This window comes from Odocoileus virginianus, chromosome 18 (genome assembly GCF_023699985.2).
Source record: "Odocoileus virginianus isolate 20LAN1187 ecotype Illinois chromosome 18, Ovbor_1.2, whole genome shotgun sequence".
NCBI lineage: Eukaryota > Metazoa > Chordata > Mammalia > Artiodactyla > Cervidae > Odocoileus > Odocoileus virginianus.
This window is the reverse complement of record NC_069691.1, coordinates 21,530,648-21,556,572: the sequence shown is the minus strand read 5'-3', so window position 1 is coordinate 21,556,572 and position 25,925 is coordinate 21,530,648. Positions and strand designations below refer to the sequence as shown.

Genomic DNA, 25,925 nt, shown 5'->3' with positions numbered 1-25,925 from the left:
CACAGATGGGTTCTGAAAAACAAGCCCAACAGGTTTGTGTCAATTAGGGCTAAGTAGTTCTTTTTAGGGATCTGGAAATGAAGGCCCAGCTAAATAAGCTTCTGACTTCATGGTTCCACCTCTATGCAAATTACTTCTCAGCATCCGAATGAGTTGGCAAAAAAATTGAATCTATATTTTATCATGGCATACCCTTCCAGGAATTTTAGTAGTTGGCTATAAATTTCTGTACATGTTAACTGGGGAACGTTTCCTGGGAAAGCTTATTTTAGATTAAGACAATGAGAATCAAAGCAACATTTATATAGCTCGATAGCTGAATAATTTTCTGGGTATGTTGATTGAGTAAAATAATTATTCCTTGCAAATACAGGTTATAAACACCTGAGAAACAAGCTTTTGTGGACCAACCTGGAACTCTTAACTCCAATTGCTTACACTGTGTAGAAAACAGTCTGGGTTTCAAACAACAAATTTACAGATTTTTGGCACACAAAATTTGTGTTTACTTCTCAACAACTGACAACGGCCCTCTGTTGCCACTGTATGTCTAAACCTTAAACCTGGTGTTCAAAGCCTTCTTCCTTTTCCTGACTTATGTCCCTTGATTCCTCTAAATAACCCTGTGTTATAGCCAAACCAAACTGTGTGCTAAGTAACTTAACAGTGCTTCCAACTGCTATGCCTTTGCTCAAGCTGTTCCCGATCTTGCATGTTAAAAGCCTACCTTACCTTTGAGAATTAACTGTAACCTTTTCTGATCTCTCTCAATTAAGTATGACCATTTCCTCTTGTAAATACCAAAGGTACTTTATTCCTATATTTAAAAATAGACAGTGCCGTTTATGGAGCAAATCCTACATATTGACCTCTGCACTAAGCACTTTACAAACTGTTTAATGTAATCCTCAGAACAGTTACACGGGGATGGGCATTAATTTTACATGTGCCTCTTCCATGGTGCTCACTCTGTCTACTGTCTGAATGCAGGGAGGGACAAGGTCGTGAAGCAGGGGTCAGTGGATTACAGCCCCACTGCCTGGTTTTGTAGATCAAGTTCTATTGGAACACAGCCATGCTTCTATATGCACATATTGCCTCTGGGCTGCTTTTGTGCTGCAGTGACAGAGTTGAATAGTTGTGACAGAGACCATATGGCCCACGAAGCCTAAAATGTTTTCTATATGGCTCTTTACAGGAAAAGTTTGCCAACTACTGGACTAAGAGATGGTAAAAGCACATGGTGGAAGGATCCTAAGCCCCTGGATAACAGGTGGAGCAGAACTCTTCATTCCCCTGCCTCACCAACCTGCATTGAACTGTGATGGAAGTAAGAAACATTTTTATTCTATTAGTGTGTCAAAACTTCTGGGTTCTTTGACCTAGTAGTTAGCCTAGCCTCACTAACACAAGAGTGATGTAAATAAAGTTATCTATCTTGGATTCTTTCCGTGATCCAGGAATATGTGAAGGCTGTGGTTGATTTCTCCTGTTGACTTCTGATGTCTTTTAAAACTTACAAATGAATATAAGAAAATTTCTAGGACTTCAAATTAGGAATATTCTTTACAAAATAACTTCCATGGAAGCCATGGCAACTGAGTTGGGTAAATAAGCACCATAGAGGAATATGGCCCGAGGTTCCAGTGAGGCTGCCTGCAGACCATGCGGAGAGGCAGGCTGGCTCTCCACACCCATCCTGAGTATGTCTTTCAGAGGCAAACTACAAACCTGGAAAATGGCTGCATGGGGAGAAGCCTGACTGTGAAGACAATGCAGGGAATTTTTAAAACCTTCTTGCTACCATGAGCTCATCTAATTCTAATAATGTTCAGTAACAGGTGGGCTGATATGTGTTTCCCCCCTTCAGTTCAGTCTCTCAGTCATGTCCGACTCTTTGAGACCCCATGGACTGCAGCACGCCAGGCTGCCGTGTCCATCACCAACTCCCGGAGCTTACTCAAACTCATGTCCATTGAGTAGGTGATGCCATCCAACCATCTCATCCTCTGTCGTCCCCTTCTCCTCCTGCCTTCAATCTTTCCCAGTATCAGGGTCTTTTCAAATGAGTCAATTTTTTTGCATTAGGTGGCCAAAGTATTGAAGTTTCAGCTTTGGCATCAGTCCTTCCAATAAATATTCAGGACTGATTTCCCCCATTATTGTACTCAAATGGTTCACAGGCCAGTTTGATTGGAATAAGATAAAGATATAATTTACTTTACATTGTTATATTAACAATATTATATTATAAAATCCACTTAAATGGAAAATTTAAGTATATTCATAGCCTGTTAAGACCAATTTCTACTTAATAGGAGATGAGTGCTGTTTATTATAAATCAATCCTGTAAGAAAAATCACAGTTTGTTCTCAAATAGATTGGAAATTAAATGTTACATTATATCTGGTTTGGGAAATCATAAAATACAGATTGACATTTGAAAAAAAATAAATACCATAGGAAAAAGGATCCAAACAATTTCTGAGGCTTGTACTTAGCTGGTGTTTGGGGTAGGGTAAGGTCAAACAGAAAACCTGTAACACTCTTCCACATGCCAGAGCTAGGGGAACTGAAACTAAAAAGCAAATATTTATTTGATCATAGTATCTCTCTTGGAAGAGAAGTTTGTGACATCTTTTTTATTCCTTCAATGAAAAATGCTAAGGAAAGGAACCCAAAATGAGATAAAGATGAACTTTCCTATGGTCTCTGGCATATTAAAAGTGACTACAATTCCTATTGGTAGTTTGAATTAAGGGCCACTATCAGTTTATCACTGGTCTGTATTTTCTTGTAACAAGAGTAGCCTTGTCAGTAATCTACACATTCTCCAGCAGTGGCCATTTGGGTTTCTTGCCCATTGCCTGCCTCAGGATCAAGGAATCAAGATGTTTATCCTCCTGTGGTTGTTGTTTCTTTGCTTTAACAGAACATAGTGATCTTGGAACAATAAAGCTAGTTATAAATTAACTGATCCTAACTTCTCATTTCTGTGGAACCATCAAAGTTCAAGTTGGATAACTATTGCTAAGATTATTCATAAGGTTCCTCCCCAAATATTTTCCATATAAGATACAAGCATAGGTGTATACTGAAAATAGTACATCTTTCCTGCTACTCTCCCATTCATCTAGACTGGGGATTGCAAATTGATATCCACAGCCCACATTCCTCCTGCACACATGTTCTCTTTGCTCTGCATAAGGTTTCTTTTTTTTTTTTTTTGCATAAGGTTTCTTAATCAGGATGATTGCATACAAAAGTCAAGGTTTGAACTTCTTTTAAAAATTAGGACATCTTAAAATACTGGATCTGCATTTCAATATATCAACAGTAATTTAGAGCTAGAATTATATGCACCTTTCAGCTGGATGTGATCCCCAGCACTGCCTCTTGTCTTGGTCATGACCTGCCTCAGACTTTACATTACCTGGCCAGTTCTTGTCACCATTGGAGTTCCCGGCTCCCACTCCAGGCTTTCTTGCTGTCTCTTCTGCTTATCTCAGTTGTTTTGAATAGAAAGACGGCTGGATTTGGAGTCAGATAACCTTGCTAAGCATTTTAGATCTACCATTATGTGACTCTGAACAAGTCACTTAATATCTCCAGTCTCCTTGCTTATAAAAATGCCTGAAGCAAAAGGTGGAATGTTCTGAAGATTAGCTAAGGTAATGCGTGGAAAAACAGTCTTAGTTTCAGGCACTCACTTTTTCCTGCAGAACCATTGCATCGGTCTTTACCTTGGTAGCCTTGCATCCAAGCTCTTCATTTCTCCATTCCATGTTTTTGTTTTCCTTTTCTGGCCACACATATGCATGTGGGATCTTAGTTCCCTGGCTAGGGATCAAACCCATGTCTCCTCCAGTGGAAGCAAAGATTCTTAACCACTAGACCACCAGGGAAGTCCTATGAGCTTAACCTTAAGAGCTTTTTTTGGGAAAGTCATGGACAGTTTAAGCAGGGGGCAGGTGCAAAGCATGATCAGATTGCTTTATGATACGGTAACTCTTTTTGTAGGGTAGAAATCAAATAGGAAGAATATCAGGTTAATCTATGGAATTGCCACTTCCATACTATTGGTCCTATAAGATGACAAGCTCATATGATTCCAGCTGATAATGTGGATGCACAGTAAACCAGTTAGGAGGCTAGCAACAGATGATAGTGGTTTGGAATAGGATGGATTATTGGAAATGAGAAATGGACAGATCTGATAGATATAGAAGGAAAAATCAGTAAGCCTTAGTGATGGTCACTGTAGGGTATCAAGGACAACTCACAGACCTATGTGCCTTAATGGGAAGTGGTGCCATCCATGAGTAGGCTGCGCTGGCAGATGACCAGGTTAGGTAAGCAGGGATGATTCCACTCTGAGTTCAAAGTGCCTTTGCGACAACCACGAGGAACTGGACTTTGAAAGTGTCTCTACAGAAATATCTTGCTTTGGCTTTAGCTGGATTCCTAGGTGGGTGACTGACCCTAGGCTATGTTAAATTACCAGCCAGAGCTTCCACATCATGAATGTTTTATAAATTAAGGCCCCAAAACTGTGTGATGTAGGCTCAGAGTTTTAATTTTCACAGGTAATTATTTTTGCCCCTCTCAAAACCCCAGGCAGATGATATACTTTTGCAGGGAGTTCAGCTCCATTCTTAGCCTCCTTTGGGCCTGAATTCATTCTTTTTTTTTTTTTCCTGTAGGTGTTAGAAATCCATGGCTGATTCATGTCAATGTATGAGAAAAACCACTACAATGTTGTAAAGTAATTAGCCTCCAACTAATAAATATAAATGAAAAAAAAAATCCAGCTCTTTTGCCCCAGGGGTCCGTAACTCCATCTGAAATTCTTGTGGCCTCCTCCTGGTATCAGCTCATATTGTTCCTTTGACTTGATTTCATGCCATTTTTGGCACCTGAAAATTCCTTTTTCTCTTATCAAACTTGGTTATGTGGAAATGTTTTTGTTACCTTAATATTTCTATGTGGCAGGGGCCTATTTGGGTCAGTTCAGTAGGTGGAGTGGTCAGACGTGATCTAGGTAGTTTTCTATACATCTTATTAGAATTATTTTATATTGAAGCATGACATGCTATTCTGCCATTTGCCATAAGTATACATCTCTTGTCATCAGAGAGGAAAATCCTGCAGACTGGTTGCTGTCTAACATTGGGCTTCAAGTTCATAGAATATGAAAATGAGTGCATGACCTGGGTCCTGAGCTTGAAATCCAGTGCTGAAAGGCAGCTAGTTTGCAGGAGCCCAAGAAGGGTATATCTGATCCTTTACTTAGTGTATGCTATCAGAAATTGCTGAATAAATGTCTGTATAATTGAATGAGAAGGGAAATAATTTTAATTGAGAAGATGGGAATTCCTGGCATAGCCTTCCTGGTGGAATATAAATCCTGGGATTAGGACAGAGATATATAATCAGGATTTTTTCCAAGGCCAAGAATGATTTCTAGTCTCAATATAGCATCTATCTTATGGTTCCATGTACTCTCATCTATTCATAAAAATGTAGATGACAACAGTGCTATCTTGAATTCTTAGATTACATTTTTATGGATGATTCACTTAAATTCAAATATCATATACTAGGTATTTACTATGTACAAAGGTTTGTTTGTTTGTCTTTCTAGGTTCTATGAGTTATAAAGTGATGATTAAGACCCAGGCTCTTCCCTCAGCTACTTTATAGCTTAATGATAGGGGGTGGGGACAAAGGCATACCATTAACTAAAATAAAAATAATTACACCTTACCAAATGCTTTCAGTGTACCAAGCATTGCAGTAAGAATTTTTCATGGATTAGCTCGTTTAACACCATGAAACAGGCTGTTACTATCTTTATTTTGTCAGTGAGGGAACTGAAGCACAGATAGGTTAAGAAATGTATACAAGGTGACATAGCAAGAGAGAGACTGAGCCAGGATTGAAACCCAGTCATTCTGATTTCAAACGTCAAGAGTTCAAATATTCTGCTGTAGGGCAGCCCAACTAATCTATGATAGATGTTCATACTTTAACAGATGTTGAAACTCAGGCTAAGAACACAAAGGAAGGGTTCAAGAAAAGCTTTGTAAGTCTGTTTTTCCATGGTATTGAAGAAGAATGAGTGGTATTTTGACAGATGGTGATGGACAAAGAGGTGTATAGGGTTAGGAAATTGTCTGAGCAAAGGCAGAGGATGGAAGGCAGCACCTTGGCATGTTTGGGAAACAGCAAACAAACGTTTCAGATGTCCAAGTATGGGCTGTTTGTGGGAGATACAGCAGGAGAGGAGCGTTAGGTGGGACCTGAATTTCAGATAAAGGACTTCAGAGCAGGAAGTAGGGAAGGGTGTGCAGCATTCCTCTCATTGTTGCTCATAAATATCAGTAAAGTCCATGAGCAGCTGAAGCTTCTAAAACTGACTTTAGTCTACTTTCATTCAAGAGCAGAAGTGGAGAAAAAAAAATTGGATGATTTCAGAGGTTTTTAAATCTGCTCTGAGGTTCAAAGGCATGACATAGACACACTACTATATATAAAATAGATAACTAATAAGGATTGACTGTATACCATAGGGAGCTCTACTCAAATAAGCTGTAATGACCTATATGGGAATAAAATCTAAAAAAGAGTGGATATATCTATATGTATAACTGATTCATTTTTGTTATATAGCAGAAACTAACCCAACATTGTAAATCAACTATATTCCAATAAAAAAAAATTTAAAGGATTTTTTAATCTGGGGGCTCTGGACTCATGAATAGGCTTCAGGGGGCCTGGCACCTCAGGAAACTGGGGACAAAGTTTTATGTTGCATGAATATATATACTGTATTTCTAGGGAGGTGGACCATATGATGCATCACTTCCTCTAAGCATTCATGGTCAAATGAATATTGCAAACCACTGGTCTAAGAAGAGAAAGTCAACAGTGATCTCAGTGGGGCCTTTCTTGGAATTAGGAACTAGAACCAGTATCCTATGGTGTATCCTGAAACTTTGAGATTCTGCAGAAGTCAAAATTGAGAGTTTGAATTCCCCGCTGATAAGCAGAACTTTCCACAGAAATATCGTTGCCATGCAGAGCAGAGGCCTGCCTTGTGTCAGCCTCTGCATCAGGATTGCAGGTTACCTTGGCTGGCAGTCCTAACCAGGGAGGTTTTAGGTAAGGCAGTCTTCTCTGTAAAAGTATCGGTAGGAACTGGGTCATTTTTGAGCTTCTGTCCCTGAATCTTTACAAGAGTAATAGGAAGCTGTAACTTCCAGGCAGATGACAGTTGTCTGCAAGGATTTCTAGCATGACTCATTTAACCCAACCCACCAGAGTCACTCAACAGTAAGACAGGCTTGACAGTGAGGCAACTTGTGGGCCAGGCCTAAGAGAAAACCCTTAATTTCCTCCTATTTGTCAAGTTGTTGGTAACCTTGCCCAGCAAGCCCTGACATCAACTGATGCCAGTTGAGGTGACTGAGGGTGGGAAGTCAGAAATGCCAGTGATAAAAACAAAATATCCAGGTAAATCCTTCGGTTTTCAGAAATAGTTGTGGTGGAGGCTGGTTTGGTCATTAATGGTGTGTTTTGCATGATGATACTCCCTGATAGAGAAACAAGAGTCCTGTGTGTATTAGTGATTAGGGCAGTCTGCGGGTGATAGAAAACTGAAGACAACAGTGACTTAAACATGATAGAAACTGATATCTCTCGTGTGAACCAAGTCTAGAGTTGGGCAATCTGGGACTGGTTTGACAGCTCCCATGATCAGCAGGGAACTGGGCTCCCTCTAGCTTATTCCTCAAACCTAGGGAGCTACTGGCTCCTCAACCTCCAGCCTGGAGGAAGGAGAAAGAGGGGACGAAAGGAGCCCCCTTCTTTTAAAGATACTTGATATTTGGCATGTGTGTTCAGTCTGACTCTTTGTGACCCATGGACTGTAGTCCACCAGGCTCCTCTGTCCATGGGATTTTCCAGGCAAGAATACTGGAGTGGGTTACCATTTCCTCTTCCAGGGGAACTTCCCCACCCAGGGATCTAACCCACATCTCCATATCTCCTGCATTGGCAGGTGATTCTTTACCACTTTTATCTACATCCCATTGTTCAGAACAAAAGGGTCAAAACCAATGTTGAAGATGGTTGAAATGTAGTCTTCAATATGGGCACCCAACTGACCAGTGAACCATTGGGTGGACTAGTCCATATATACATATATGAACAATTAGATATCTCTGCACAGTGTCCTCAGAAAAGAGGGAATGTTTTGATGCTATTTTGATAACTCTAGAGATCTTAGTGAGCCTGGAGACTCCTCTATTTAGGTAATTTAGTTAGTTTTCCTCCTCCCAGGAGCGGCACCTTTATATAGACAACATCTTTTATTTTTGTCAGCAGAAGTGTGAGAAGCAAGATCTCTTCATTCACTCACTCATTCACTCACTCACTCATTCATTCATGTATCAGTTCTGTCATGGCAGAGATGATCAGCTCCTCACCACATTTATGTTTCCTATCCAAAGTATAGAGCTATTCCTGGGAAGAAGTTGTCCAGCCTGGGGTAGAGTTCTAAGCCTCTAGCCTGGAGGTGGGCCCATATGAGCTGCTTTTTCTGATAGAATGTGAACAGAGGAGACACATTGCTTCTGGGAAAGAAGAAAGAAAGTAAAGTCACTCAGTCGTGTCCGACTCTTTGCATCCCCATGGACTGTAGCCTACCATACTCCTCAATCCATGGGATTTTCCAGGCAAGAGTACTGGAATGGGTTGCCATTTCCTTCTCCAGGGGATCTTCCCAACCCAGGGATTAAACCCAGATCTCCTGCATTGTAGGCTTTACCTCCTGAGCCACCAGGGGAGTCCTTCTGGGAGGAGGTGGTTAAAAAGCAAGCATGCTTTCTCCATCTCCTATTTTCCTATCTGCCTCTGGAAGCAAGGAACCCTGAGGCGTAGCAGATGGCAGAGCCCCAGACGAAAGGAGCCTGGGCTCTAGAATCGCCCCAGGAAAACTGTTCACCTTATTTACATTGGACTGTCACATGAACAAGAAATAAGCTTCTGTCATCTTAAGCTTCTGATATGAGGGTGTTTAGTTAGTAACCTGCTCTGAAACCACACTAGGGTTAGGGCTCAAGTCTCACATCAGATAAAACTAGATCCAGATGTCACAGGCAGTACTTAGTAGCTGTGAGATTTCAATTAATCTCTAGTAATCTCTCATATTTATAAAAATGTGTCTTAATAAAAGAATATACTACATACAGTCAGAGGTATTAATTTGTGTCAAATAACTAATGGGTGATGTCAAAGGAAGGTAGAGCCTGTTATACAAAATAAAGTAAGTCAGAAAGAGAAAAATAAGTATCATATATTAATGCATATATATAGAGAGAGGATGTAGAAAAATGGTATTGATTAATCTATTTGCAGGGAAGGAATGGAGACTCAGATATAGAGAATGGACTTGTGGACCCTGTAGAGGAAGGAGAGAGTGGGGCAAATGGAGAAAGTAGCATTGACATATATACTCTACCATGTGTAAAGCAGATAGCTGATGAGAAGCTTCTGCATAATGCAGGGAGCCTAGCCAAGCACTCTCTGATGACCTAGGGGCATAGGATGGAAGAAGGGAGGGAGGCTCAAGAAGGAGCCTCTTGTTTATATGCATATATGTGAATATACATATATGTATAATTATGGCTTATTTGTGTTGTACAACAGAAACCAACACAACATTGTAAAGCAGTTTTCCTCCAATTAAAAAATAAATTTAAAAAAGAAGGAAGGGCTTCCCTGGTGGCTCGGTGGTGAAGAATCCGCCTGCCAATGCCGGAGACATGGGTTTGATCCCTGGTCTGGAGAGATCCCTCGTGCCTTGGGGCAGCTGAGCCCGTGCATCACAACTGTTGAGCCTGTGCCCTGGAGCCCCGGAGCCGCAGCTACTGAAGCCTGCGAACCTAGAGCTGTGCCTCACAGCAGGAGAAGCCCCAGCAGTGGGGAGCCTGTGTACCTCAACTAGCCAGTAGCCCCCTCTCGCCTCTACTAGAGAAAAGCCCACAAGCAGCGAGAATCCAGCACAGCCAAAAATAAATAAATAAATGAAATTATTTTTAAAAATTTAAAAAAGGAAGATAAAGGTGGTGTAGTAGGTTCTTAGGACTGCGGTAGCAAAGTACCACCAACTGGGTGAGTTAAAACCAGAAAACTTTGTCCTCTAGCCATCCTGGGGGCCAGAATCCTGAAATGAAGGCGTCAACAGGGCCAGGCCCACTCTCAGGACTCTAGGAGCGGATCCCTGCTTGCCTCCTCCCGCTCATGGTGGCTCCAGGCTTCCTTGGCTGTGGCAGCGCAGCTCCAGTCTTTACCTGTCTTCACATGCGTTTGCTTCTGTCTCTTTGTGTGTCCTTTCCGTCTCTTACCAGGAATGTTCATTATTGGATTTATGGCTCACACTAAGCCAGGGTGATTTAATCTCAGGATCCTAAGCTTAATGTACCTGCAAAAGCCCTTGTTCCAAAGAAGGTCACATTTTGAGGTTCACATGTGGACGCATCCTTTGGAGGCTACCACTGAGCTCATGGCAGGTGGGTATCCCACTGAGAATGTCTCCTGATTGAGCTCTTTCTCAGTGGGCCCCTGATCTGCACTCCAGCCTTCGCAAAGTGTTTCCACATAACCCCGTTTCCTTGAGATAGTAGGTAATGTGAAAAAGAGGGCTGCAGACAAATGATTTTGGGAAACTCTGAGTTAAAGCTAGGCAGGAATTTTTACGGCAGGATTTCTGACTCTCTAATGTGCTAGTAGTCATTGTAAATCTTCATGAGAGGAAAACATATGGAGTGCTGCTCAAACGCCTTTAATTTGGAAATCCTTTGAAAAAATGTAGTGGAGAACAATGGAGCTCTTCACAGGGTGAGGCTGCCTGGAATATACTGGGAACTGATGCTCTTCTCTTTCTCTTCCTTTTCTCTTGGGAAGGGGAAAACTCCATTTGTAGGAGAGGCCCCATCAGAAATGATACAAATCACCCCAGAGAAGCTAAAGTCAAGTGGCATGGAAAAGATCAAATATAATGTCAAATATAGTCATCAGTGGACTTCCAGTTAAAAAAACGGAAAAATCCACCAGCTGCCTAAATATCCCAAATGATTGTCACAGTGCTCATGCATCCCTTAGTGGACCATTTTGGAAGTCTAAAGATACTTGCTAGGATCATGTTCCTATTATAAATATATTGCCTAGTGATACATGTGCCTATTCTAATTAGAGAGGCCGAGTTTTAGAACTGCAAAAGTCTCGGAAATAATCTCTTCTAACCCAGTAATTTTACACTTTAGGAAACAGAGGTCCAGAGAGACGATGTAGTGCAGAGTAAACCTACTCAAGTTCACACAGAGAACCAGGTGCAGAGCTAGTTCTGGAACTTACATCAACTGATTTCAAGTTCAAGTTTCTTTCTGCTACCCCAGGTTTCTTTTCAAATATCGCTTTAGAAGGAAAAACTTTTACACTGATGATGCACTGGAAATGTAAGGATTTGGGGATATCCTTCTAATTGAACTTTCTGCCAAAAGTCTTTTTACTTCAACTCTTGATTTGGGGAAATATTTCTAACATTTATTGTCTTTATTTAAGATGCAATTTATTTTTAAATTATGCATGATTTTTTGCATTTGATAAAAATTTAACTGAAGTATAGTTGATTTACTTTTTTGTATTTAATAAAAATTTTAATCAAGGTATAGTTGATTTACAATGTTGTGTTAGTTTCTAGTGTACAGCATAATCATTCAGTTATACATATATATATGTATTCTTTTTCATCATGTTTTTTTACAGATGCATTTTTTTAATCCTCCTTTTTTTTTTTTTTAAAGCATATTGCTTTTAAAGAGTTCTGATCTGTGTACTCCTGAGCTACTGACAACCCTTCATTGCACAAGGCTGGATTTTAATCAGTGTTATTAATCAAGATACCAGCTCTATTCTAGGGAGAGTGTATTGCTGGTCCAAAGCTCATTTTCTGGCGTACTTCTTCTAGTTAGAGGTGATTATAATCCCAGGAAATAAACTTGTCTTGGAGTTGTCATGATAAATAAGCCCCATGGACATGATTTTCTGGCATTTAATTTTTTTTTTTTTGAAATTGAACACCTGTTGGTGGTACCCATCTCTTTCCTGCAGTCCTTTACTGCTGTGGTTTAACAGTCATTCATTTTCCCTTCTGGTCTCCAAATGGAGTCACATGCCTCTAGTCCTACCTCATTTTATTTTATTTTTTTATTGGAGTATAATTATGCATGATTTTGAAGTGGGTTAAGTCTATCATCTGACCATTGGTCTCAGTCTCACATCTGACCGCAGACTTAAGTGTAGAAACTTAATGGGACTGTATAAGAAGGAGGTTTGCAACATTTTATGAGATGTCAAATTTTCACTGATTTTCTTGTGACATTATAAGTGTGTGAGAGTAGAGGGGATGCTATGAAAAAGAATAAAGCAGGTGAAGGTTTAGCAATATCTGGAATGGTAGGCTGACAGGAGCAATCGGTCCACTTTTCAATAAAAATGATTACATGTGCCCTTGATGACATTTGTGCAGTAATTCAGCTCACATTTATTATAGGGTATTGGGCTGAACATGCAATTACCTTGTGATACCCCTGAAATTATTGTGTTCTTTTAAAATAAGTCCTTTATATGAGCTTGTTTCATCTCCACTGGGTAGGGTTTTTGTAGGTTTTAATAATCTACAAATGATGTCATAGAGGCTGCTGACAGGAGCTTTGGTGTCATTTTTTTTTTTTTATTAGGAAAAAGTGATTATTCTAAAGGTCAAAGGCATAGGGGCAAATGAGTAGCTTTCCCTGGACCCAGCTGGGAAAAGATGCGAACCCAGGAGGCCTTGAAAGGTGGAACTGGGATGCATTTTAGAGGCAAATAGTCACTGTTCCCTAATCCCTATAGTGGAGAGGTGTTTTTTTCCACTCTTGTAGGCCTCTCCAAATCAGGGGTGTGGGCTTTCTGATATCAGGTGAAACATAGTTCTCAGGAATGAGGTGGGACCTCTGAATACAGCAGTTTGTGATTTGTTTCTTCCTCCAAAAGCAGAGTGGCGGGGAAACAACTACCATTAATTCAAGAGAACTGAGAGCTTACTTGCTCCTGTCTCAGGTGCTTTGTCCTATCTGTGTGTAAAATTCCTCCCCTAGATCTCCTCCTCGAGGTCTCAGCACAAATGCTACTTTCTCAGAGAGCGTTGCCCTGTCTTCCTGGATGTCCCAGAGCACCTCACCTTGGTTCATTTTCTTTAGGCCTCTGCTCTCTAACAGAAATCATCTTGGTTCCGTATTTCCTTATGTGTGGTTGGCTCTGACTTCTACTAGACTGGCAGGTACAGATGTTGTATCTCAAGGACCCACATGGGACCTGGTATAGGAAAGATGGAAGTAGAATCCAGATAGGTCCCACTAGATTAGAAACTGGGGAGGCTGTGCCTTCTACTGTAAGGCATCTCTCACACCTAAATTTTTTAACAAGCTCTTAGCACTATTTTCAATTACATATTGGTGTGTTTATTTCTTTAAGGCCTATCTCTCTTACTAGGGCAAGGACTTATAACCATTTTGAGCCAAGGTTCATTTTGCTACCTAGTGAAGCCTATGGACCCTACTCAGAATCCTGTTTTAAAATACATAAAGTAAAATACATAGGATTACAAAGGAAACCAAATATTGAAATAAAATCATCAAAATATTAAAATATAAATTTGAGGTATAGTTAAATATGCTTCTTCATTAACACATTATATAACAAAACCTACCATACTTTTTAAGTAGTGATGAGCATAATCACTAATTTTCTTGAGATGTCTGAAAAAACTGTATAGTGAGATAAAAACGTCTGTGATTTCTATTGGGTGATCTGGGCATAGGTATTTTTAATACTGCTGTGTTTTGTTGCCTATGCACATGATTAAATCAAATGATAAATTGCAGTTAGAGATTAGTGAAAATAAAGATGTAATTTTTATCATTCAAGCTCCATTTTATCATTCAACTCTCTGAAGTATGTCCACAGATTCTAGGGGAATCTATGGAGCCCAGATTAAGAATTTCTGCACTAAAAAAATATCAGTTAAATTTGGTTCACCATTTTAACCCTAGTCCATAAGGTACAGTAATAGGTACTCCTTACATATTTGTGGAAGGAAGGAAAGAAAGATGCAAAATAAGAAAGAAGGAGGGAAGGGCATTCTTCTTTGTGTCTTGACACTGTTCTGAGTGCTTGCTTGATGAATTAATAAATGAAAGGGCTGCTGCAGGCAGGACACTACCCTTACAAAGCTGGTCCTTAATAAATGAGGGGACCTCTTTCGTCACCTGTTCTAATAACAGTCATATTCTGGGTAAGGTCCATTGTATATTACTGAAACCCACTGAGTGCCTCACCCATAGCTGACACAAAATTCACACTTGAATGATAAAATGCCTCTTAGACTGAGATAGCCATTATACTGTGAATTATCAAGTATGATGGTTCAGTGCTTTGAGACTTCTGTTAGACCAATCACCTCCCGCTTTGGGCTGCCTTGGGGTCCCTTTCAGAAAAGTTCAGAGCTTTTGAGGCTATGGCCCTATTATTATGACAGCATCTCTGAGTTGGCACTAGCCCCATTACCACCACCTGCCCTTGGGAAATCATCTTGGAAGGACCCTTCTTCCTGCTTCATGAGAAGAGAAGGCCTGTGAGGAGAGCAGGCTTACTAGGAATCTGGCTCTATCGTCTGACAGAGATTACATCAGCTGGAAAGATCAGCGCTTTGGTCTGATAGGTCTCACTGATAACACTTAATGAAAACTCAGGGCTAGTGGAGATGAAATCTAATTCTTTATTCAGTGCTTCAAAACCAAATCCTAATATATCAGCATCACATGCATGCCAACATGCATCTCTTGGTAGCAGACACGTCTCAAAAATTTTGGAATGCTTTCTAAGACAGTTAAGGACAAATGAATATTCATGAAAGTGTTATAAAAATGAAGGATTTATTTCTTAATGGGGGAAAAAGAAATAGCGTGGGAAATAAACAGCAGTGAAAGGTGGCTATAAAAACTAGATGTTGTGCATCAGTTGAGTTCAGTCGCTCAGATGTTGTGCATGGATCCACTTTATTGTAACTGCACAGTGGAATCTGTTATCACACAGATCAAATAGTAAATGTTCTCCATGCTCCCCACCCATTGTACCCTCACCTTCAGATCATTTGACTTGCTCAACATGATACCAGGCAGCGACAAATTATACCCTCCTTGAATCACAGTGCCCTATGAGTAATGTTTGGGGCTAGAGATGCTTGTCCAGCATATAATCATCAAATTATCTTTCCTCTAAGTTTCTGAGGTATGTACTTTCTCAGATAAGATAGTCAAGATAATGGAATATGGATTAGGCAATGGGAGAAAATGAACTTCTTGAACTCCATAAAATTCCTGTTCTATCTGAAGATGTGGCAGTGGACTTGTGAATCTGTGATTCTCAAATTACTTCTTCCCCTCCACGTGGGATCAGTGGCCTTCTATTTGATGATTTCTCAAATCTGTTATATTTTCCATACTGGAAAAATTATTGCTCATTAGAATCACCTAGGAGTGATTTTTTTAAAGAAATAACCACAGGTTCCTGGGCCTCATTTCAGACATTTAAAAAATTCCCCATGTGACTGCACTGAGGGTTTAGAACCACTGCTCTAAAATTTCCACCAACTACTCTTGATGACTTCTGGTCATATAGATGGCTGTCACCCCACTTTCCTGTTCAAAAGACATTAGCAGCTGTTCAAACCAGCTGAGCATGAAATAGAATCTTTTTCTCTGATGTAATCAGGAAAATTGAACTTTTCGGAGAGAAAGTGACCAAAAGACTCTGATATGTGAAGTCAGAAAGCAATACTCCTGGACTTCATCATTGGGTCTCCAGGGATTCCAGTTGAGTTATTTCAAATCCTGAAAGATGATGCTGTGAAAGTGCTGCACTCAATATGCCAGCAAATTTGAAAAACTCAGCACTGGCCACAGGACTGGAAAAGGTCAGTTTTCATTCCAATGCCAAAGAAAGGCAATGCCAATAATGCTCAAACTAATGCACAATTGCACTCATCTCACACGCTAGTAAAGTAATGCTCAAAATTCTCCAAGCCAGGCTTCAGCAATACGTGAACCGTGAACTTCCAGATGTTCAAGCTGGTTTTAGAAAAGGCAGAGGAACCAGAGGTCAAATTGCCAACATCCGCTGGATCATCGAAAAAGCAAGAGAGTTCCAGAAAAACATCTATTTCTGCTTTATTGACTATGCCAAAGCCTTTGACTGTGTGGATCACAATAAACTGTGGAAAATTCTGAAAGAGATGGGAATACCAGACCACCTGACCTGCCTCTTGAGAAACCTGTATGCAGGTCAGGAAGCAACAGTTAGAACTGGACATGGACCAACAGACTGGTTCCAAATACGAAAAGGAGTACGTCAAGGCTGTTATGTTGTCACCCTGCTTATTTAACTTATATGCAGAGTACATCATGAGAAAAGCTGAGCTGGAAGAAGCACAAGCTGGAATCAAGATTGCCGGGAGAAATATCAATAACCTCAGATAAGCAGATGACTCCACCATTATGGCAGAAAGTGAAGAAGAACTAAAGAGCCTCTTGATGAAAGTGAAAGAGGAGAGTGAAAATTTTTGTTTAAAGCTCAATATTCAGAAAATGAAGATCATGGCATCTGGCCCCATCACTTCATGGGAAATAGATGGGGAAACAGTGGAAACAGTGTCAGACTTTTATATATTTTTGGGCTCCAAAATCACTGCAGATGGTGACTGCAGCCATGAAATTAAGATGCTTACTCCTTGGAAGGAAAGTCATGACCAACCTAGACAGCATATTAGAAAGCAGAGACATTCCTTTGCCAACAAAGGTCCGTCTAATCAAGGCTATGGTTTTTCCAGTGGTCATGTATGGATGTGAGAGTTGGACGTGAAGAAAGCTGAGCATCGAAGAATTGATGCTTTTGATCTGTGGTGTTGGAGAAGACTCTTGAGAGTCCCTTGGACTGCAAGGAGATCCAACCAGTCCATCCTAAAGGAGATCAGTCCTGGGTATTCATTGGAAGGACTGATGCTAAAGCTGAAATCCAATACTTTGGCCACCTCATGCTAAGAGTTGACTCATTGGAAAAGACCCTGATGCTGGGAGGGATTGAGGGCAGGAGGGAAGGGGACGACAGAGGATGAGATGGCTGGATGGCATCATCAACTCGATGGACATGAGTTTGGGTAAATTCTGGGAGTTTGTGATGGACAGAGAGGCCTGGCGTGCTGTGATTCATGGGGTCGCGGAGAGTCGGACATGACTGAGTGACTGAACTGAACTGATCCCTTTCTAGCTTTGTCTGGAGTTGACTGTGCTCCATACTGTACCTTTCTGTCACACAGAGTAGCTACCTGTCCCCTGAAGAAGTCCAGAATGTTTCTATCTCTTGTCCTGGCTCATACTTCTCCTTCTGCCTTCTTCTCATCTCCACCATTTGAAATCCTACTCATATCATATCCATGAAGGCCATTCTTTCTTCAAGGCCTAAGTCAGTATCTTTTGCCAATGTGATTTTATACCATTTCGTATTTGTATTTTAGCCTTTTCAAAATTCATATATAGTCCTTTCTAGTAATTACTTCAGAAAGTTTTATAGATAGAGCAAATCCTATTAGCATCCTCATTTTAACCTTCTCATTTGGGCAGTGTTGTGATTTGCCTAAGGTTATAGTCCACATGTCTGTCTCTCCCACCTGAGTACAGTGACTTCAATAGTTAAAGTTAAGTTTCTTCCTTACAATAAATATTTGTGGAACTTATTGCTTGAGTATTTAGCATAGCTTAAGGTTTAGGGTGCCTTATTTGAAGGATGCCTGGCTGTATCCAATCCATTTTTTCAGGATGGTTCATAAGCCATTGTTAAGTCTTGGCAAGAAGATTGAGACATCCACACAGTGGTTCTCAGCTAGGTGGTTGAATCCTAAGAGGGCTTTGGAAATATGTGGTTTTCACAAGGCCTGGAGGTGAAACCACTGGGTGATGTTTCAGGGGCTCCAATGAGCTCTGGTACCACAGGGTTTTATGTCTTAGTGCAGAAAAGAATTTAGCTAGAGGCAGAGTAATAGCTAAGTGATTTAATAGAACAGGATGCTTGCAAGGCTTATAAGAGGGCAGGCAAGAAATGCTGAGCCCTGAGAACTGGGCTACAATTTTATAATCAAGGAACGGTGGGGAGGAGGGGAAGAACTTTTTTGTCTTTCTTGAGTAGACATAATGCTTCCATCATCAGCTCCTCCTCCATAGGCACGGGAATTTTCTTGTCTCTCCATGGTCAAATTTGGTTCATAAAAATAAAAATTATTGTTTTTTATGTGTGCAGAGAGCATATCCTAGGGATCATTAACTTACTGAGCTCAGTGGGCGGGATGTGGGTCTCATGCCATCATTGTCTTATTGTTTGGGGGCATGCTTCATGCTTCTTTTGAATGCTTTTGTTGAGAAGCAAGCCTGCTTAGTTTTGTGGTTAAGCAAACTTACTTTATTGAGTAATCATTAATTTACACCGGGGTCTCCCAAATTTTTTCTACTTATAATCCCTGGTGGGATTAACTATTTAATCACACCTATTTTGTCCATTCACTCTGTCCCTATCATCCTCCATCCAGGTGTTTACCCTTTTATGCTTAAAAGGGGGTAAAAGGAGCAACAGCTGATCATTAGCCACTTCTGGCTGAGATGGGGCACAGGCTTGCCTAGGGAATGAGTAAAACACCTGGCTGACTGTCCCTTCTCTGTTGGGAGAACTTTAAGTCAATATCACTCTGGTTAGCATCATCCTTTTAGCTCTCTTAGATGTTAAACATCGGAGCATGAGTCTACAAAAAGTGAAAATTAAAAGAAATATACCAAAAAGCATTAGCAAAATCATTAAAAGAGATTATAGCCGTGATTTTGAAGATCTAAACCATTTTTCCCCAAACTGTTTTTAAATCTGGAAGAGGGTTACTTAAGGCTTTAATTTGTTTGTTTTTCGTTAGGCCCAGAATCTTAATGGTTTATATTTTAGGGTCTAATTGAATCTTTTATTCTCAGTTATAGGTTTAATCTGTGCTGTTTTGTTTTCTTTTAATATTCTTTGGTGATGAGGGTGGCTTTCTTGTCCCTCAAGAAACAGTTCAGTTCAGTCGCTCAGTCCAACTCTTTGCGACCCCATGAATCGCAGCATGCCAGGCCTCCCTGTCCATCACCAACTCCCGGAGTTTACTCAAACTCAGAGTGGTTCCTAATCTAATTAATATTTATTAATTAGTTAATTAATGAGTTTCTTAAAGAGGACAGTTAGGCACAAACAGAAAGCAAACAGAAACAAGCAGTCATTGATGTTGTAAATGATAGACACAGAGTAAAGGGATGATGTAGGTGATTAAATAGTTAATTACACTAGGGGATTATAAGTAGAAAAAATCTGGGAGAACCTCTGTATGTTAATGATCACTCAAGAAAAAAGGTTTGCTTAACCACAAAACCAAGCAGGCTTGCTTCACAAGAAAACCGTGCAACAGAAGCATGACATGCCCCCAAACAAGAAAGGAATGGTGGCATGAGACCCACATCCTGCCCAGTGCACTGAGTAAGTTAATGATCCTTCAGTTCAGTTCAGTCCCTCAGTTGAGTCCAACTCTTTGCGACCCCATGGACTGTAGCACACAAGGCCTCCCTGTCCATCACCAACTCCTGGAGTTTACTCAAACTCATCGAGTCGGTGATGGCATCCAACCATCTCATCCTCTGTTGTCTCCTTCTCCTCCTGCCTTCAATCTTTCCCAGCATCAGGTCTTTTCTAGTGAGTCATTTCTTCACATCAGGAGGCCAAAGGATTGGAGTTTCAGCTTCAGCATCAGTCTTTCCAATGGATATTCAGGACTGATTTCCTTTAGGATTGACTGGTTTGATCTCCTTGCAGTCCAAGGGACTCTCAAGAGTCTTCTCCAACACCACAGTTCAAAAGCATCAAATCTTTGGTGCTCAGCTTTCTTTATGGTCCAACTCTCTTATCCATACATAACTACTGGAAAAACCACAGCTTTGACTATATGGACCTTTGTTGGCAAAGTAGTGTCTTTGCTTTTTAACATGCTGTCTAGGTTGGTCATGACTTTTCTTCCAAGGAGCAAGCATCTTTTAATTTCATGGCTGCAGTCACCATCTGCAGTGATTTTGGAGCCTAAGAAAATAAAGTCTGTTACTGCTTCCATTGTTTCCCCATCTATTTGCCATGAAGTGATGGAATCGGATGCCGTAATCTTATTTTTCTGAATGCTGAGTTTTAAGTAAGCTTTTCCATTCTCCTCTTTCACTTTCAGCACAAGAGGCTCTTTGCTTCCTCTTCACTTTTTGACATAAGGTTGGTGTCATCTGCATATCTGAGGTTATTGATATTTCTCCTGGCAATCTTGATTCCAACTTGTGCTTCATCCAGCCTGGCATTTTGCATGATATACTCTGCATATAACCTAAATAAGCAAGGTGACAATATACACCTTGATATACTCCTTTCCTAATTTGGAACCAGTCCATTGTTCCTTGTTCAGTTCTAATTGTTGCTTCTTGACCTGCATACAGATTTGTCAGAGGCAGGTAAGGTGGTCTGGTATTCCCATCTCTTTCAGAATTTTCCACAGTTGTTTGTGATCGACACAGTCAAAGGCTTTGACATAGTCAATAAAGAAGAAGTAGATGTTTTTCTGGTATTCACTTGCTTTTTTGATGATCCAGCAGATGTTGGCAATTTGATCTCTGGTTCTTCTGCCTTATCTAAATCCAGCTTGAACATCTGAAATTTCCCAGTTCACGTACTGTGGAAGCCTGGCTTGGAGAATTTTGAGCATTACTTTGCTAGCATGAGAGATGAGTGCAATTGTGTGGTAGTTTGAACATTCTTTGGAATTGAATGAAAACTGACCTTTTGTAGGCTTGTGGCCACTGCTGAATTTTCCAAATTTGCTGGCATATTGAGTACAGCACTTTCACAGCATCATCTTTTAGGATTTGAAATAGCTCAACTAGAATTCCATCACCTCCACTAACTTTGTTAATAGTGATGCTTCCTAAGGCCCACTCAACTTCACACTCCAGGATGTCTGGCTCTAGGTGAGTGATCACACCATTGTGATTATCTGGGTCATGAAGGTCTTTTTTGTATAGTTCTTCTGTGTATTCTTGCCACCTCTTCTTAATATCTTCTGCTTCTGTTAGGTCCATACGTTTCTGTCCTTTATTGAGCCCATCTCTGCATGAAATGTTCCCTTGGTATCTCTAATTTTCTTGGAGAGATCTCTGGTCTTTCCTATTCTATTGTTTCCCTCTATTTCTTTGCATTGATCACTGAAGAAGGCTTTCTTATCTCTCCTTGCTGTTCTTTGGAACTCTGCATTCAGATGAGTGTATTTTTCCATTTGTCCTTTGTCTTTAGCTTCTCGTCTTTTCTCAGCTATTTGTAAGGGCTCCTCTGACAACCATTTTGCCTTTTTGCATTTCTTTTTCTTTGAGGTGGGACTGCCTCCTGTATATAATGTCACGAACCTCTGTCCATAGTTCTTCAGGCACTCTGTCCATCAGCTCTAATCCCTTAAATCTATTTCTCACTTCCACTGTATAATCCTAAGAGATTTGATTTAGATCATACCTGAAAAGTCTAGTGGTTTTCCCTGCGTTCTTCTATTTCAGTCTGAATTTGGCAATAAGGAGTCCATGATCTGAGCCACAGTCAGCTCCCAGTCTTGTTTTTGCTGACTGTATAGAGCCTCTCCATCTTTGGCTGCAAAGAAAAAAGTCAATCTGATTTCAGTACTGACCATCTGGTGATGTCCATGTGTAGAGTCATCTCTGGTGTTGCTGGAAGAGGGCGTTTGCTGCCGGGTCATCTAATCTAAAGTTGCCTAGCACTGCTGTGTTGTTTAGAGCTGTACTGATCTTAAAAGAAAAAAAATGCTGACCTGGTGCTTGCCATTGTGGGCACTCAAGCCTTTTGGTCTTGGATTCTGCCCTCTTGTGTTTCTCTCATATGGCGTCTGTGGCTGGGGATCACCTTGCTTTTGCCAACTTCACATTCCAATGAGTTCAGAGGAAATGTTCAGAAACCTTAGTATTTTCCCTTAAAGGACAACGTGATTCTCTGGCTTTCACTGACTCGGCAAAGGCTTCTTTGTTTACAAACAAGAAACATCTGACGAAAGGTATATAAATGAAAATGATAACAAACTGGGCTGGGTGGAATTCCATTATCTGGCAAATTTAAGCCATATTTGGATAGCCAAAGCATCATTTAGCAAAATCCAAGTTTTCATTTGGATTAAATCTTACTGGGCTCAGTCAGCTATTTGGAAAACAAAATCATGTTCTTTTGGGGGCAGAGTTATAAGTAATGGTTAAAATGGGTAGTAGAAAATATTCCCTACCTGGTATAAGACTCAAGGACGTGGTGTCCCTTTCCTCATTTATAGTCATGCTAGGTCTGACTATAATGCCATTGGAGTTCCTTCCTAGAGTCAAATCAGGGTTCTTTATAGAACTTTGTTAGCATATTGAAGAGTCTGACAATGTAACAGTTGTCCACAAGAGGAACATATGGAAAAGTATGTTTCTTAAGAGGTGGACTCTGAAACTTGAATAGCCTTTGAGATAATACATAGCTGAAAAAATTATCAGAGTTCAAAATGTGCCATATCAGAAGGCAAGCTCAGGTCTGATGGGAACTTCTTTTTTTAAATTAGAAAAGAGGTTAAGTGTGAGATCATGAGACTGGAAGAGATCAGGAAGAACTCAGTCAAGCGGAGAGGACTGCACTTCTCATGGCCATGTAATCACACTACATGTGTGATTCAAAGTGCTAAGGTATAGCCATGAGAGATTTCATTTAATCTTCTCAACAACCCTGATTTGAGATCAGAGTGCTAAAGGTATATCCAATGTCTCTGAGTTGGAAGGTGTCAAATCCAGAACTCAAGCCCAGGACTGACTAAATATTAGCACACTTAGCATTGTGATACTTCTCCTTCAATAATGTCAGTAAAGCGTTATCTATTTAATGTGTTGTATTAAGTTAGGATAGTACTAGCTGCTGAAACAAACAGACCCTAAATATCAGTAACTTAACAAAACAAAACTTTATTTCTTACTCATGTTGAGTCTAATTGGCAGCAAGGGTCTGCCAAAGAGGCTCATTCAGGGATCCAAGCTGACGTAGGCTTTGCCATCTTTGACGCTAGCTTCCAAGGTTGCTATGGGTACTAACATCCAGAGGCAGGCGGGAGAAGAAAGATGGGGCGGGAACCGCATGGCAAGTTTTCATGGACTGGGTCAGCAAGTGACAAAAAATATCCATTTTTTCCAAGTTTACTGGTCAAGTTCGGTTGGAAATGTAAATTAGTTTTGGGCCCAGGAGAAAAGGAAAAGGAGTTTGGTGAATAGCCAACCAGTTCCTACCACACTTGTGTTTTTCTATAGCTATGAGAATGTAAGTATTGTAAATAAACATTGTCACCTACTAAATACCAAATTCTGAGGAGTTAAAAGTGAATAAAACCTGAATACATGCTCTCAAGTCTAGTGGGGGAACAGAAATACAAACAGAGTGGTACGGATTATATCCATTTCATAGATGTCTAGGCCATTTGGCTCTTAGGTTGCATTTATGTATGTGAGGATCTTCCCTAGTTCAGAATTGCTGCTTTGCCTCTTTTTGAGGCCTTAGAATTGTTTACAGCAGGGTTTGAACTTAGGTGCCAGTCTAGTGTAGGTTTTTCCCCCTTAAACAAACTTTGAGGGCTTCTCTGGTAGTCCAGTGGTTAAGAGTCTGCCTTGCAATTCACGGGATACTAATTTGACCTCTGGTCTGGGAAGATCCCATATGCCACGGTTCAACTAAACCTATGTGCAACAACTACTGAGCCTGCGCTCTAGAGCCCATGAGCTGCAGCTACTCAAGCCTGCACATCCTAGAGCCTGTACTCTAAGACAAGAGAAGCCTCTGCAATGAAGAGCTAGAGAGTATCCCCCTCTGGCCACAACTGGAGAAGGCCCGTGTGCAGCAAGAAGACCCAGCACAGCCAAAAATAACTAACTAGACAAATAAAATTATTTTAAAAAAAAAGAACTTTGATTATAAAGGGAGCCATCTGTAGGCTCCCTAAGGCAACCCAAAGCCACACTGTTTTCTGCCCACAACCCATTTTCACATTATCAAGCTGAATATACATTCTACTTTGCTAGGCCTAAATAGGCATGCTTCTTAGAAGAGCACCACCTAAACTTGAGGCTAGCTACGGGCTGTGTAGGAAACAGGATGAGCAAGATATTCTCAGAAAGTCACTGAGGACAAGGGTGCTATTGAAGACTTAGACAGTTTTGTCAGAGGACTTGACAACCTTCTCTCTTGATACCCATATTAAGATTTTTACTGTCTCTTCATATAAGTGTTTTCTAAGTATAAAGCTAATTTGGTACTAGGCTAATTTATTTTATCTATAACAGGTAGGGCATAAATGAGCGAAGATATTAAATGGTATTTTTAACAGAAAAAAATTTTTAAATTATTTCATTAGCTTTCTAGGACTTTGAGAATGGACGTCAAAAGCTCACAGGAAAGGAGGACTGCAGAAAAAAAATAAATTCAGCACAAATCTGTGGCTGATGGTATTTGAAGCCAATTGCCTATAGGTTATTTCACAGGCAGCATTATTCTGCTTCAGAAGAGGAGTTTAGTAATTTACTTTAGAGCATATAGCACACACAAAAAAATACAGATTTTCTAAAACTGAGGTCAAGTAGAAAATAAAAATAGAATGGAAAGATGAGACCAAAGGGAAAACTGATGTATCACTAATCCTTAAATTAGTGGTTCTCAACTGGAAGATACCCAATACATTCTTAGGGAATGATAATCTTCTGTGAGCATTTAGTATTTTTGCATATTGATTTTTATGGTAATTTAGAAAATATATAAGAACACTCTAGGTGATCTGTATGAGCACTTAGTACTGTCAACTGCAAATTGGCACTTACCAAGAGCACTGCCAAGGACTGAGCACAAAGGCATTCGCCGTCTGCCTCTGTGGAGACTGAACCCCACGCTGCTGTAGCTGCTGACCTTCAACAATCCCTGAGGGAGTTCAGGGTGGAGTGAGGCACTCTGTGCTCCAGGGAATCTGGTGGGACAGGTCTTTAAATAGTTGAATGTTTTTAGGAACAAATTTTATGATCTCCTTGCATCTCTTCATATCTAGCGAAGCACTAAATCCCTTCATGATGACATCAGATCCTCATGACTAACAAAAACCTTTTGTAAATTGAATGATTCACAGTATTGAACTCCCCCTTCAGCAAAACCTCATATATTGACTTTGCCCCACTGCCTCTTTGGAGCAGTCTCTCAGAGTTATCTGAGATGCTGCCTCCCGGGCTGAAGTCCTTATTTTGCCCCATATAAAACTTAACTCGCAACTCTCAAGTTGTACATCTTTTTTTAGTCCACAGTAGTGCCATGGTATTTTCATCCTTGGGATTCTGTTTGTCTTTATAGTCAATGAGAAAAACAAGAGATGGGGCCTAAAATCTAAAGGATATGTTTGCACCCAGCAAAGCCTAAATGTCACTGCAACACACTATATGGATGAAAGTTTCACAGTAAGTTAAATGAAGAGAAGGAATGAAAGAAATTATCATACCATACACCATAAAAACAGGCATAGGGTTCAAGAGAATCCTATAAGTAGTGATCAATTTTGTCACTACAGCTTTGTCCATCATGCTTACTAATGCCATTAAAATGAACTGTATTTTATCATTTTGTT

The 25,925-nt window shown here is 40.3% G+C and overlaps 1 long non-coding RNA gene across 1 annotated transcript in view; it reads left to right on the top strand.

Annotated features, from left to right (window-relative positions):
• LOC139039496 (uncharacterized) overlaps positions 1-25,925 on the top strand; it is a 63,551-nt gene that overhangs the window by 27,683 nt on the left and 9,943 nt on the right. Inside the window, exon 2 of the long non-coding RNA XR_011492798.1 lies at positions 1,199-1,330. This is a non-coding gene — a long non-coding RNA (uncharacterized lncRNA). The remainder of the gene's footprint in view (positions 1-1,198; positions 1,331-25,925) is intronic.